This window comes from Acinonyx jubatus, chromosome E2, assembly GCF_027475565.1.
Source record: "Acinonyx jubatus isolate Ajub_Pintada_27869175 chromosome E2, VMU_Ajub_asm_v1.0, whole genome shotgun sequence".
Lineage (NCBI taxonomy): Eukaryota > Metazoa > Chordata > Mammalia > Carnivora > Felidae > Acinonyx > Acinonyx jubatus.
The window spans coordinates 54,678,726-54,693,078 of record NC_069396.1 but is presented as its reverse complement, the minus strand read 5'-3'; the positions used below and the strand labels follow the sequence as shown (position 1 = coordinate 54,693,078).

Below are 14,353 nucleotides of genomic sequence, written 5' to 3'. Positions count from 1 at the left end.
TTTTTTCCTGTAAATCTAAAATTGGTCTAAAAAACATAGTTTAGGGGAGAAAAAAGTTAACATAGCCAGGCTACCGGATAAATAGTACAAGAGTGGGGCAGTTGGTTAAGTTCAGTTGGTTAAGCATCCGACTTCGGCTCAGTCATGACCTCACAGTTCATGGGTTGAAGCCCCACTTCAGGCTCTGTGCTGACAGCTCAGAGCCTGTAGCCTGCTTCAGATTCTGTGTCTCTCTCTTTATATATCCCTCCCATTTGTGCTGTCTCTCTCTCTCTCTCTCTCTCTCAAAAATAAATAAACGTTAAATATATGTATATATATGTATGTGTAACAGTACAAGAGTAGCTAGTATAAGAGAGGAAGGAGGGGCGCCTGGGCGGCTCAGTAGGTTAAGCGTCTGACTCTTGATCTCACTCAGGTCATGATCTCATGATTCGTGAGTTCAGTCCCCGCATTGAGCTCTGTGCTGACAGTGTGGAGCCTGTTTGGGACTCCCTTTCTCTCTGCCCCTCCCCCACATGTGCACTCACGCCCTCTGTCTCAAAATGAATAAATTTTTTAAAAGACATAAGGAATTTGGGGGGAGAGGAGATAACTTCTATTTCTGATCTTTATGATGAAGGAAGAACATCACAGGGGAGGGGAGGTGTTCTGGAGGCAAGCAAATATGGGAGTAGAGGCCAAATGTGGCAATACTTGTCAATTTGGGAAACACTAGCATAGAACCAATACCATCCGCTTTCAGAGGGATATTATTGAGAAAGGCGAGGAGGCAAGCCACAGGTACTGTCCAAGCACTGTTGAAGCCGGAAACCACGGCAGCTCTTGGCAAAGAATCTTTTTTTTTCTTTCTTTCCTGAAAATCATTTTTTCTGGCAGGCTGACTCCAAGAAAGCCCTCAATGATTCCCAACTTTTGGTATTCATACTCTTCTGTAAAACTCTCCCAGCCCTCAGCATGTGCTGGCCTAGCAACTTGCTTCTGAGACAAGATGATAGCAGAGACAGTGGATTTAGATGTCATATGCACAATGTGATACTGTCTATAAACCATCTTCAAATGAGTTATGAGTCATTCACATAGCGATGAGAAAGAGCTCAAGGCATTCTATCTCAAAATACACATTTAGGAGATTTATCTGATGAAAAATGAGGGTGGACTTATGACAAGCCTCCAAATATCCATTGCAACCATAGGTTTATCTCCTTTGTGAGATCTCTGCCATTTGGCTAAAGATTCCACACACTTAACGTATCCGCAGACATTTCTTGTTTCTGACACGAGGCCACAGAATATAACTGAAAACCTTATCCTATTCACCCCTGTAACTTGGCAGGTTTTGGGTGTTCAAACCCAGCACATTCCAAAGGACTGAGCTTTCTTCCAAGTTTATTATTAGGAGAGAGAGTGCATGAGCACATGAGCAGGGGAGGGGCAGAGACAGAGACAGAGAGAGAGAATCCCAAGCAGACTCCATGCTGTCAGCACAGAGCCCGACGTGGGGCTCAATCCCACAAACTGTGAGATCATGATCTGAGTCGAAATCAAGAGTCGGACACTTAACCAACTGAGTCACCCAGGCACCCCCAAATGGACTGACCTTTGACTAGCACCTTGGAGAGAACCTCTCAGCCCCTGGAGTATACTGCCTGAGAAGAGCGTCTTTGTATATTTGGGGTTTGGGCCACACGGTGTAGTTTATGCTAGCAATGTTTTTGGTAAACACCTGTTTTTGCTCACCTGTTGACCTTGAGGAGTGTGGAGTGTGAGTTCAGGTCAGACATATGGTTACTCCATTCCTACATAAGCACAAGTAAACACCCTGGGCACTGAGATAAAGGTGAGTTTCCCTGGTTGGCAATATTCCATATGAGGTGTCACATTGTGGCGGAAGAATTAAGCACTGTCCATACAATTCCACTGAGAAAAGGCAACTGGAAATATATACCTGGTTTCTCCTGGATTCTGCCCTATGCATTTTACATTTGCTAATTCAATCTGTAACTTTTCACTATAATAACTATAACCATAAGCATAGCAGTTCTTAAGAGCTTTATCAGCCCTTTTTGAGAATAATCCAATGGGAAAGTGCCCTTAAGAACCTGATATAACTGTCTTCCTATAATTTTTTTCCTATGAGAACTTATTGATGATTTGGAAGTCAAGTTCACTACAATTCAACCTTCTAAGAGCCACTGATATTTAATGACGTTTATCTTTCCATTATCAGTGCTTCATTAGGGTACTCTCAGTGAAAGTTTTCAACTGCATAAAAAGCTAAAACTTTTATTCAAAGACTTTTCCAATACTCTGGTTTCTCTTCAGACTGTATAAATCTTTCACCTTTTAAAAGGCTTTTCCATAATAAGTGTATCAAATTTTCCTTATGAGTTTACTGTGACCTAAAATAAAACATAATTGGTAACTGAAGGCACTACCACATTGACAGTATCCATAAGGTTTCCCTCCTGTGCAGATTCTCTGTTGTCTCCTAAAAGTGCACATCTAACAACAGGTTGTCCTACAAGAACTATATTCCTATCCCCACTCGTGTTTAATGTCTGGAATACCACAGAAGGCCTTCCAGTCACTGTTTAACAGAGTTTTCCTCTTGTATGGGGTCTGTGATACACAATGAGCTGGGATTTCCACAGTAACAATGTTTCACCTTGACTAAATCTACATGTGTCTCTCTCCTGTGACTTGCCTTGTGTTTGATGAGGCATGACTTGTGAGAGGCTTTCCTACAATCGCTGCATCCATATTGTGTCTCTCTGTATGGATTCCCTGATGTCTACTGAGTACTGACTTTGTGAAATAGCCTTTCCCACATTCACTACATTTATAAGGTTTCTCTCCTGTATGAGTTCTTTGATGTCTCACGAGACTTGACTTCTGAAAGCAGAATTTTCCAGCGCCACTGCCTACATAGGGAGAATTTCCGGTGTCAAATCCCTGATGTGTACCGAGCGAGACTTCCTGGAGACAGCTTTCCCACACTCACTGCAACCATGGGGCTTCATTCTTCTTTCAGTTCGCTGATGTATCCTACAGAATACTTCACCACATTTAAGGTGTTTACACGGTTTCTCCTGCATGAGTTCTCTGATGTGCAGTGAGCTAAAACTTCCGGAGAAATTTTTCCCACATACACTGCATCCATGGGGCTTTTGTTCTGTATGAGTTCTCTGATGTCCAGTGAGCAGAGACCTTCTCATAAAGGTTTTACCACATTCAATACATTCATAATGTTTCTTTCTTTTCCTTTTCCAGTTAGATGTGTAATGAATTGTCAATTGGTGCTGATGGTGTTTCTGTATTGACTGCATTTAATTCCAGTGTAACATTTTTCATACTTAATACGAGGAAATGATTTATCTATTAAACTTATCGGTATTCTTCACTGCACAGCTTTTATTCTGGTTAACTAACTTTGAATTAGAGTTCAGTATGTCAAAACTACCATGACTTTGCCTTAAAGTAACAAGATTTCTTTACAGATTAAACATATTTCCAGATGAACTGTGTTCATAACCTCTTTCCATGTTTTTTTTTAATATGAAATTTATTGTCAAATTGGTTTCCATACAATACCCAGTGCTCCTCCCAACAGGTGACCTCCTCAATGCCCATCACCCACCCTCCCCCCCCCCCCCATCAACCCTCAGTTTATTCTCAGTTTTTAAGAGTCTCTTATGCTTTGGCTACCTCCCTCTCTAACTTTTTTTTCCTTTCCCTCCCCCATGGTCTTCTGTTAAGTTTCTCAGGATCCACATAGGAGTGAAAACATATGGAATCTGTCCTTCTCTGTATGACTTATTTCACTTAGCATAACACTCTCCAGTTCCATCCACATTGCTCAAAAGGCCATATTTCATTCTTTCTCATTGCCAAGTAGTATTCCATTGTGTATATAAACCACAAATTCTTTATCCATTCATCAGTTGATGGACATTTAGGCTCTTTCCATAATTTGGCTATTGTTGAAAGTGCTTCTATAAACATTGGGGTACATCTTTCCATGTTCTTTAGCTTGTTTTGGATTTCCAAAGGCCACTTCATATGATCACCAACTTCTCAAACTTCTAGGGAAAAAAATGAATTCTTTCACAATAATGTTACAGAACATAACTGCTTCTAAAATACCATGGTTTGGGCTAACTCTCTGACAATTCTACTGTCACATGAAAGAAATCATTAAGCGTAAATTTCTTTCTTGGACAAGAGGAGAAACACAATGAAGCAAAATCATAACGTACCAAAAAACAAACAAACAAACAAACAAACAAACAAACCCAAACCAAACCAAACCAAAAACAGTTGAAACAGAATCAATGGTAGAAAATTTCCAATTAGTAAAACTTTTTGGTGCTCTTCGAATAGATCCTTGCAAAATGGGCACAGAGGATGAAGCAGAAATGTATCTCATTAACACAAGATCAGGTAAGCTGGAGAGACATCTGATCTAACATGATGAGGGGACTTAGCCATTCATTCTACCAATATTTATTGAATGTATACTATGTATCATGTATTGTAAACAGCACTGGGGTACAGACTAAAGAGAAACGTTCTCTGCATTCCAGTGGGCAAAAAGAGAACAAAATGGAAGGAAAGAAATAAGACAACTAGAGACCAAAAAGTGGTTCAAAGGATATGAAAAAGAATGGAAGTTGATCAACTTTACATAGATAATCAGCAATGAGAAAATAAAAGTTGAGCCAAGAAACCAGGAATAAGGAATGTAAAGAATTACAGAAGGTTTTGTTCAAGTACAATGGCAGTGCAAAGGCCTGGAGACAGAGGTTTGGGCCAGATCAAGACACAGAAAGGTAGCCAGTAGGTCCTGAGTACAATCCCAATACAGGGAGAAAGAAGAGTTAATGTTCAAAAGGTAGATGGGAGTTAGATCATGTAGATCTGACAGGAGGAATCAGAATCTGACACTATTACCAGTGACAAGCCACTGGGAGTCTTGAGCAGGTGGCATCATGTTCCGATTTACATTTCCAAAGGATTCCTGACTGTTACACAGATACTGATGGGAGAAGGCGGAGTGTGGGAGAGAGAGGAAACAGGAAGTTAATGTGGTAAGGCAGCCAAGAGATAATGGTGGCTGGGTCAAGAGCAACAACAGTGGAGATGTCAAGTGGATGAACTCAGGATACATTTAGGAGAAAGAAAAGACAACATTCAATGTTGAATTCAATGTGGGCTGTGAGTAAAAGGGAGGAATCGCAGGGTTTTCCTAGGCATTTGGCTTAAATGCCTAAGTACTGGCTGTACTGTTGAGGAGCATCAGGAAGATAGGTTTTGAATGTGGGGAAAACCAGGTCTATATTTTGAGGCACAAACATTTTGAGATGGTTATTGGATATCTAAGTGCAGACTCAATTGGAGATAGGAATATGGAGGAAGATTTTGGCTGGAAGACAAAATTGGGTGTTATCTATATAAAAATATTACCTAAAGAGAAACGACTAGGTGAGGTCTCTCTGGGAGAGTTAAAAACCAGGAAAATGATGACTCAGGCCTTTACGCATTCTGACTTTTAGGGTTTTGTAAAGAGGAAATGCCCAGAGAATGAGGGAGGCCCTTCCAGGAGCAAAAGAGAAGTGACTCATGACCAGGGAAATAAGCAGGTATAGGTATTTACTTAGAACAAATTCTGGAAGAGGTAGGTCAGAAAGCAAAATTTCTTTCAGTGGACATCCTGCTCCCGAATCTTGTCTCTCTTATTAATTCAGTAATACTGCTACCAAGTTAATTTCCCTAAAGTGCCCTTCTCTTACAATGTGGGGAAGACTCCTGTAGTCAATGCTCTTTCTGTCTGAGGTTATTCTCATATAAGGACGAGAAGAAGATCATCCATGTGTCTTTTAAAATTTTTAAATCCTGTGAATTTTAAAACCAAAAAGTTGGTGGGGCTTCCGACTCTTCAGACTCTTGATTTCTCAAGTCATGATCTCACCGCCATGGGTTTGAGGCCCACTTTGGCCTCTGCGCTGGCAGTGCGGAGCCTGCTTGGGATTCTGTCTCCCTCTCTCTCTCCCCCTTCCCACTTGTGCTCTCTCTCTCTCTCTCTCCAAATAAATATAAATACATACATACATAAGTAAAAAATAAAATTAGGCCAGAGAACCATCTAAACCATCTAAGCATCCATTAGCACAACACTGCTGAACTGTCACTTTTTCCTTTCAAGTCCCTTAAATAATGGAACTACAGACTATAATAGCTGGCTTTCTCCTGTTACATTCCCCAAGCCCTCTTCTTGCCAATGACACTCCTGATTCTTCCTGAATTCTGTATTTATACCTTAGTTGTTACAGATCTGGAATTCATCAATTAAGGGGTCCTCATTCTAGATCAAGAAACTGGGGCACTTAATCTTCGACTTGTAGAGACTGGTTTAAAGGAAGCTAACTTGGAATTCAAGGAATAGAGAGAAAACGAATTTTTTTTTAAATGTTTATTTATTTTTGAGAGAGAGAGAGAGACATGGCACGAGTGGGGGAGGGGCATAGAGAGAGGGAGACACAGAATCTGAAGCAGGCTCCAGGCTCTGAGCTGTCAGCACACAGCCCAATGCGGGGCTCGAACTCAAGACCTGTGAGATCACAACCTGACCGGAAGTCAGACGCTCAGCTGACTGAGCCACCCAGGCACCCTGAGAAAACTAAATATAAGCAAAATATTGTATCTTGGAGTCTCTGGATCACAGAGGGATTTAAATATCATATAGTTGGTAACAGGGTTATAACTAGGATTTTTTAGACTAGGGAAACTAAACCAAGAGTAACAACGAAGATGAATCAAGAGAAAGACCTGATCCCGTAAATATATGTGGAAATCAGCAAAATATCCATGAGTTTTATGGTTTGATTTCAGGTGAAACCTAAGACTGTGAATTTCTTTGTTTTGTTTTTTTTGTTGTTGTTGTTTAAGTGAATTCCATTATTTCAGTACATTTGGGAGCTATAATTCATCCTGAAAATTACAATATTTATAGCTCCTCCCTTACCATTTCATTATAAGAATTTTCAAACATACACACAAGTTGAAAGAATTATACTCTGAACAGCCATATGCCCACCTCCCTGATTCTACAGTTAACATTTTGCTACACTTGCTCTATCTCATATTCGCCCATCCAGAATGAGGAACTAAATATATAAACATCAAAAGACCAGGTTGTTATGGAAACACAGCACTCAAAGTGGGTTGAAGGTCAGGAAGGGAAATCAGTATTATCCAATGAAGCAGGAAAGTTCACTAGTCAGAAGACAGCGATGAATCTGAAGTATTCTCTTTGCAGAGAGGCATGGAAGACTGGATTTCCAACGCAAGAGAAGAGGAAGGAACATACAATGGCCCTATGGTTGGCAATGAAAAAGGGAAAGATTTGAGAATCCTCAGTATGAAAAAAAATCTAACCAAAACAAATCAAGACCCTAGATGAACCAAATCAGGACCAAATCCAGAGGTGGGAACACAGAAGTATTTTCCTCTAAATGCATAAGCAATGAATAACATAGGAAAGCAATAACCAGAGACTCCATTTAGATATCCTTAGAGACCATCAAAAGTTTAGAAACTAGAAGATGAATCACCTCCACAGTATTTCAAAGGTGTGAGGCCTTCACGAACCAAGGAATTTCCTTCTATTTCTCTTCTACCTGGATGCTTCTCATTCACTTACCTGGAAAGCTCCAAGCATGGTTTTCCTTTTCCATTTATGGTTTATCTCCTAGCTTCAATTTGAAGATTTCCATGGTCTGGTATTTTGGTACCCTATTAGGAAAAATTACAGAATACTTGGAAAAATATATTTGGGCACGATATGCAGACATTGTTACATAATACCTTTTACAGATTGTGCAAGTATACCTTGGACTAGGGCTTATCCTGACGAGTGGGGAGCACACTCCCCCATCCATCTAGGAGACTGAGAATCTACCGCTTACAAAGTTCAAGTCTTATGTAGGGGTCAGCAGACTAAGGCCCATGACTGTAACTAAGAAGAGTTTCTACATTTTAAATGTTATAAAGAAAAAAGGAGAATATGATACAGAGGACAGTTAGTAGCCCATAGGGCCTACAGTATTTACTACCTGGCCCTCCAGAAAAACTTTTGCAACCTCTCTTACATTATTCAGCACTTCAGATACCCCCCAAAAATCAGTCCACAATTGAGAAAGACGAGGTGTCAATTGGACACCTTGAGTGACACAGGGAACCAGTCCTTTCCGCCACATTGCTAGGAGCTGCCCACTCCTCCCAGGTGAATTGCACAGCTACATCTTCAAATAACAATGATCCTGCAGCAGTAAATTCTTTTTTTTTTAGATGGTATGTTTTGTTATGTTATTTGAGAAAGAGCACACATGAGCAGGGGAGAGGGGCAGAGGAGAGAATCTTAAGCTGCCTCAACACTCACCATGGAGCCCAATGCAGGGCTCGATCCTACGACGATTATGGGATTATGGGATTATGACCTGAGCTGAAATTAAGACTCAGACGCTCAACTGACTGAGTCACCCAGGTGCCTTGCAGTAAGTTCTTCTTTCATCTGAGGTGATTATTTGATAGTTTGGAAGAGATCTGTGGAAATCTAATCATTTCTAATGTATAGGCTGTATCTATACATGTGAATTTACATTATATATTGTGGAAGAGAGGGAAGTCTTATATAGACATCCTGCTACTATAATTCAGTCATCCATTTACTCAATAATTCAGAAGGTTTTCTAAATTAAAGGGGCACCTAGGTGGCTCAGTCGGTTAAGTGTCCAAGTCTTGGTTTCGGCCCAGGTCGTGATCTCACAGTTCATGGGTTTGAGCCCCACATTGGGCTCTGTGCTGACAGTGTGGAGCCTGCTTGGGATTCTCTCTCTGTACCTCCCCTCCACACTCGCTCACTCTCTCTAAATAAATAAATAAATAAATACACTTTTAAAAAAGAAAGAAAGGGGCGCCTGGGTGGCTCAGTCGCTTAAGCGTCCAACTTCGGCTCAGGTCATGATCTCATGGTCTGTGGTTTCAAGCCCCGTGTCGGGCTCTGTGCTGACAGCTCATAGCCCGGAGCCTGCTTTGGATTCTGTGTCTCCCTCTCTCTCTGCCCCTCCCCTGCTCATGCTCTGTCTCTCTCTGTCTCAAAAATAAATAAAAACATTTTTTAAAAATTAAAAAAAAAAAGAAAGAAAAAAACAAACTCTACTGGTAGTTCTATACTCAAAATCCAATTCAGCAAAATGGTTTGAGAGGCCATTTAAACCTTAATTCATCTCGATAAATCTAGGTTTTATACCTTGAAAAGGATGGGATAACAGAAGATATTAAAGGAACTCTAGAAGGAACAACCACCAGTTCAATAAATGCTTTATGCTGGCCAGGTGTACAAATGTATAAAAATTCACTTTATTATGTGTATGCTACACCCCAATAAGAAAGCACAAACGTGCATATGTGTGTGTGTATGCACGTGCATGGACACACACACACACAGGAAATAGAAAAACAACCACAGAAAGCCTCTTCATGCATACACCAGAAAGCTGCTATTGAAGCCACTACCCACTGTAGGGCCATCGAGAAATTTATTGAAATTTCAATGCCAGGAAATATTTATGTCTCTGAGTAAAGGATCTACTTTCTCTGTACAAAACTGCAAATCACGTAACATTTAGTGCTTCTCTTGCTGGAAATGGCTGCCAAAAATATTGGAGATAATCTGGGTAGCTTAACATAAATAATTCAGAGTCTTTGTTTTTTTAATTAATATTCTGACTTTTAAAATTCTGAGCAGATTCTATGACCTACACTTCCACCATTTCAAGTTTGCCTTGATTTTGACATTATAGTCAATATTTAGTTTTCTACAAATTCAGGCCTTTATCAATGTGTATTTTTCCCACTAATCAAATCAATTTGTATAAGCCTCCACAAATGCAACAGGAAAGAAAGGAGGGATAAAGAAATCTGTAAAACTCACTTGGACCTTGGTCCTTTCCTTCTGCTCTTAGAAAATGGCCAGAACTGAGATCTTTGTCCTTTTATTCTTCTAGATTGTCACTCGGATTCTGGTCACAGATTTCACAGGTCATGTTAATGACGTCCCCAGAAATAATGCTCCCTGCTCCTGACTTCACTTGATTCTAAGGACTCAAAAGCAAATTCACTTTAAGCAGTATATCCCCGAGCCACACACCTTGTCAGTGGTACCACAGGTGCTGTGGTAGGCAGAATCGTGCCCACCAGAAGATATCCACTTTCTAATCTCTGGAACCTGTGAACATGCTACATCACATGGCAAAGGGGGATTCAGGATGCTGATGAAATTACAGTTGCTAATCAGATAACCCAAAAACAGGGAGATTTCCTGGATTATTCAGGTGGGCCAAATGTCATCACAAGGGTCCCCATAAGTGAAAAGCAGAAGAATCCAGAGAGATGTGATGTGACAAGAAATCCACACACCATTGCTGGCTGTGAAGATGAGGGGAAAGGGAGACAGGAGGCAAGGAGCGGGGACGGCCTCTGGAAGCTGGAAAAGGCAACGAAACAGATTCTCCCTTAGAGCCTACAGAGAGGTACTCCTACTGACAGGAAAATCCTTAACTTTAGCAGAGGAAAATCCATGTTGAACTTATAATCCATAGAACTGTAGGGTAATACACTTGCGTTGTTTAAGCCACTAAGGTTATGTTAATTTATTACAGAACCAATAGAAAACTCATATAGGTGTCCCCTAACATAAAATCTCAATACTTTAGGGGCGCCTGGCTGGCACAGTGGGTAGAGCATCAAATGTTTGATCTCAGGATTGTAAGTGCAACCCCATGCTGGGTGCAGAGATTACTTAAAAATAAAATCTTTTTCTTTTTTGAGAGAAAGTGAGATCAAGCACCAGCAGGGGAAGGGCAGAGAGAAAGAGAGGGAGATACAGAATCCAAAGCAGGCTCCAGGCTCTGAGCTGTCAGCATTTCTGGCTTGCACTCTGTCTCTCTGTCTCTCAAAAATAAAATAAACATTAAAAAAAAATTTAGAAACCCTGAGACAATGTGCATTGTTTTAAACCACTAAGTTTGTGGTATACAGCAATGGAACACTAATACACTGAATGAGATAGAAATTTTAAATATTAAAACTAGTGAGAAGCAGCTAAGGCAATACATGGAGAAATTTATATCCTGGTATATGCTATCTACTTTTATGTACATTAGTTCACTTAATTTCACATCCCTTGGAAAGATTTATTCAAGGCACATGGATAAGGGGAAAAGCACTATTAAAAAGACAACAGGTTTGTTCACACCCTTTATTCTTGAGCCAAAATTATTTGCAGATAATAAGACTGCTCAACTTAAAAAATGTAAATGTGGGGAGCCTGGGTAGCTTAGTCAGTTGAGTGTCCAACTCTTGATTTCAGTTCAGGTCATGATCCAAGGGTAGTGGGATCAAGCCCCACATCAGGCTCCATGCCTGTGGAGTCTGTTTAAGATTCTCATTCTCTCCCTCTCCCTCTCCCTCTCTCCCTCTCTCTCTCTCTCTCTCTCTCTCTGCAACTCTCCCTGGCTTGCCCTCTTTCACTCTCAAATAAAAAATAAATAAATAAATAATGTAAAGGAATTCACTGAAACTTTCTCTTTCAATAATACCAAGAGCAAGTCAATTGCTCTTTTACAGTACAACATTGAGAAGCAGGGAATATTTTTTTTTTTAATTTTTAATGTTTATTTGCTTTTGAGAGAGACAGACAGAGTATGAGCAGGGGAGGGGCAGAGAGACAGAGAGGGAGACACAAACTCCGAAGCAGGCTCCAGGCTCTGAGCTGTCAGCACAGAGCCCAACGCGGGGCTCAAACTCACAAACTGTGAGATCATGACCTGAGATGAAGTCGGATGCTTGACCGACTAAGCCACCCAGGCGCCCCAAGAAGCAGGGAATTTTTTTAAGGTACTACTTAGCAACTGCAACGAAGCATAAACTACCTAGGAAAAAGAATAACCCAAAATTTCTGAGACACACATGAAAAAAGACACAACACGTTGTAGAGGTGGTGGGTAGGAGAATCTGGATAAGCAAAGAATCATATTATAAAAAAAAGTATAAATATATAAGTCAAGCCTATTTAAAGTAATGTGTACATTTAATATGACTCTAGTAAACTTGCCATTGGTTCACCCACCTGATGTGACACTATTATATAACCTTTTTATACTATGGAAATATGTTTATAATTAGAAATTAAGTGGTATCTATGTTATACAGATCATTCCACATGTGAAGGTAGCACAGAGATTAAACATGCTGTGGTTTTCCGTGGACATCAGAGCTCAGGCTAATTAACAGAGATGTTTTTACTTGTATAGAACAAACCTGAAAGGAAACCTCAAGAAAAAAATGTAGGATAAACTCAGAGACAAGAAGGACAAAACACATCTCTTATAACACCTCACTAGATCTTACCTCATTACTGTTTGTTAGGAAGATAAGGACAAGATTGTTAATGCTGCAAGACAAAAGACTTTCATGAGTACCTTGAGCAATATATGGGCTTGAAGGAGTGAAATGGATTTGGATCAGCTGGAGGAATGTATCATCAAGTCTGTTCCTAGTAGTCAACATTTAAGCCTCAACCTTAACCTACCTACTCTCCAGGGATGCAGGGTCTCCAAGGCTCCAGCCTCTTGCCTCTTCTGTACATATGTCTCCAGACATAAAATGGCTTCCTCCCAAAACAAAAACAAAAACCGACTCCAAGTTAAGTCCGAAATCCAAACCAGAAACACCCTTCACCCCAGGCCTCCCTGTGTCTGAGCCCCACAGTGGAGTGTGATCCTGGACAAGAAAGCACATTCACTGATACATACCTACCACTCCAGTTCTTGGTCGCTGAGCCCCACAAACAGAATCACTCACACTGACAACCAACACTAACAGACCCTCTGCCATTATTTTTGTTTTTTAGTTTCATCTTCTTTAATTTATTTTAGTTATCATACAGTGCAATATTGGTTTCATGAGTAGAATTCAGCAATTCATCACTTACATACAACACCTAGAGCTCATCAAAAGTGCCCTCCTTAACACCCATCACCCATCTAGCCCATCTCCCACCCACGTCCTTCAATCAACCCTCAGTTTGTTCTCTATCATTAAGAGTCTTGTGGGAACGCTTGGGTGGCTCAGTCGGTTGAGCGTCACACTTCAGCTCAGGTCATGATCTCACAGTTTGTGAGTTTGAGACCTGCATTGGCTCTGTGCTGACAGCCTGGAGCCTGCTTCTGATTCTGTGTCTCTCTCTCTCTCTCTCTCTCTCTCTCTCTCTGCCTCTCCACTGTTCACGGTCTCTTTCTCTCTCTCAAAAATAAACATTAAAAAAAATTTTTTAAGAGTCTTGTGGTTTGTTTCCCTCTTTTCTCTCCCCCCCTTCCCATATGATCATGTTTTATTTCTTACATTCCACATATGAGTGAAATCATATGGTATTTGTCTTTCTCTGATTCACTTATTTCACTTAGCATAATACATTCTGGGTCTATTATTAAAGGCCAGATTCTCCAGCGAAGCAAAAGAAATCCCCAGAAGGGCCCTTTACTGGCCTCACAGGCACTTCACTCCAGAGACACGTGCAGAGCCCTACCCACTTGACGCTGAACTTCTCTACACTCCACCGCATCTACCACAGGCTGGACCCCCTTCCGAAATGACCCCCATTCTCAAGCTCCCCCACCTCCATGGTGGTTAGGGATGCTTCAGGTGGAGCTGGAACCTTCACGACGTTCCTGGAAGTCGAGTTCCGCCCCCAGATGCTCAACACAGAAGTGGCCACCCCCACCTTGGCGATCTGGGTCCAAGCGGCCAGCAGGAGGGCTGCCAAAAGAAATTGAAATCGCTTTAGGGGTGTCACCTTGCCTTTTCCTGCCGTCTTGTTGGCTACCAGCGCTGTGATGAATGCTTCAGAGGCGGGCACTGGCCCTGCGGTTTTCTACCGAGCCTTTCGGGAAGATGGCGGTGCCCGTGAGGACTAGGCAGGAGCACCCCCACAGTCAGGAAGTGCAGCTGGCGGGGAAGACCCTGGCAGCTGCGGGCTAGAGCCCTTTCCATGGCCTTCGAGCTTTGCAGAAGCCAAGACGTAGGAAAGGCGGAGGCCAGACCGCGGACCAAATAACAGAGGCTCAGGCTCCGAGTTCTGCCAAAACTTGACAATGGGGCCCAGCGCGGGTGAGAATCAGTAACGTGTGAGAATCAGTAACGGGGGTCTGGATTAGGCAGGTCAGAGACCTACTGGAGGGAGGGAGCTGCGAAAATGGATGCCCTCGGGGCCTGTCTAGGGGGCTGGATTGGA

At 41.5% G+C, this 14,353-nt stretch overlaps 1 long non-coding RNA gene across 2 annotated transcripts; it reads right to left on the bottom strand.

Moving 5' to 3' along the window:
- Nucleotides 1-3,653: 3,653 nt before the first annotated feature.
- Nucleotides 3,654-13,344, bottom strand: LOC106973009 (uncharacterized). Of its 2 annotated transcripts, XR_008293778.1 has the most exons (4): nt 12,653-13,344; nt 9,995-10,157; nt 7,703-7,794; nt 3,654-4,085 (listed from the first exon to the last, which is right to left on the bottom strand). It is a non-coding gene; the product is annotated as an uncharacterized LOC106973009 (long non-coding RNA). The 2 variants fall into 2 exon arrangements; XR_001429924.3 differs by lacking the exon at nt 12,653-13,344 and having other exon boundaries at nt 9,995-11,553.
- Between the last annotated feature and the right edge of the window lie 1,009 nt (nt 13,345-14,353).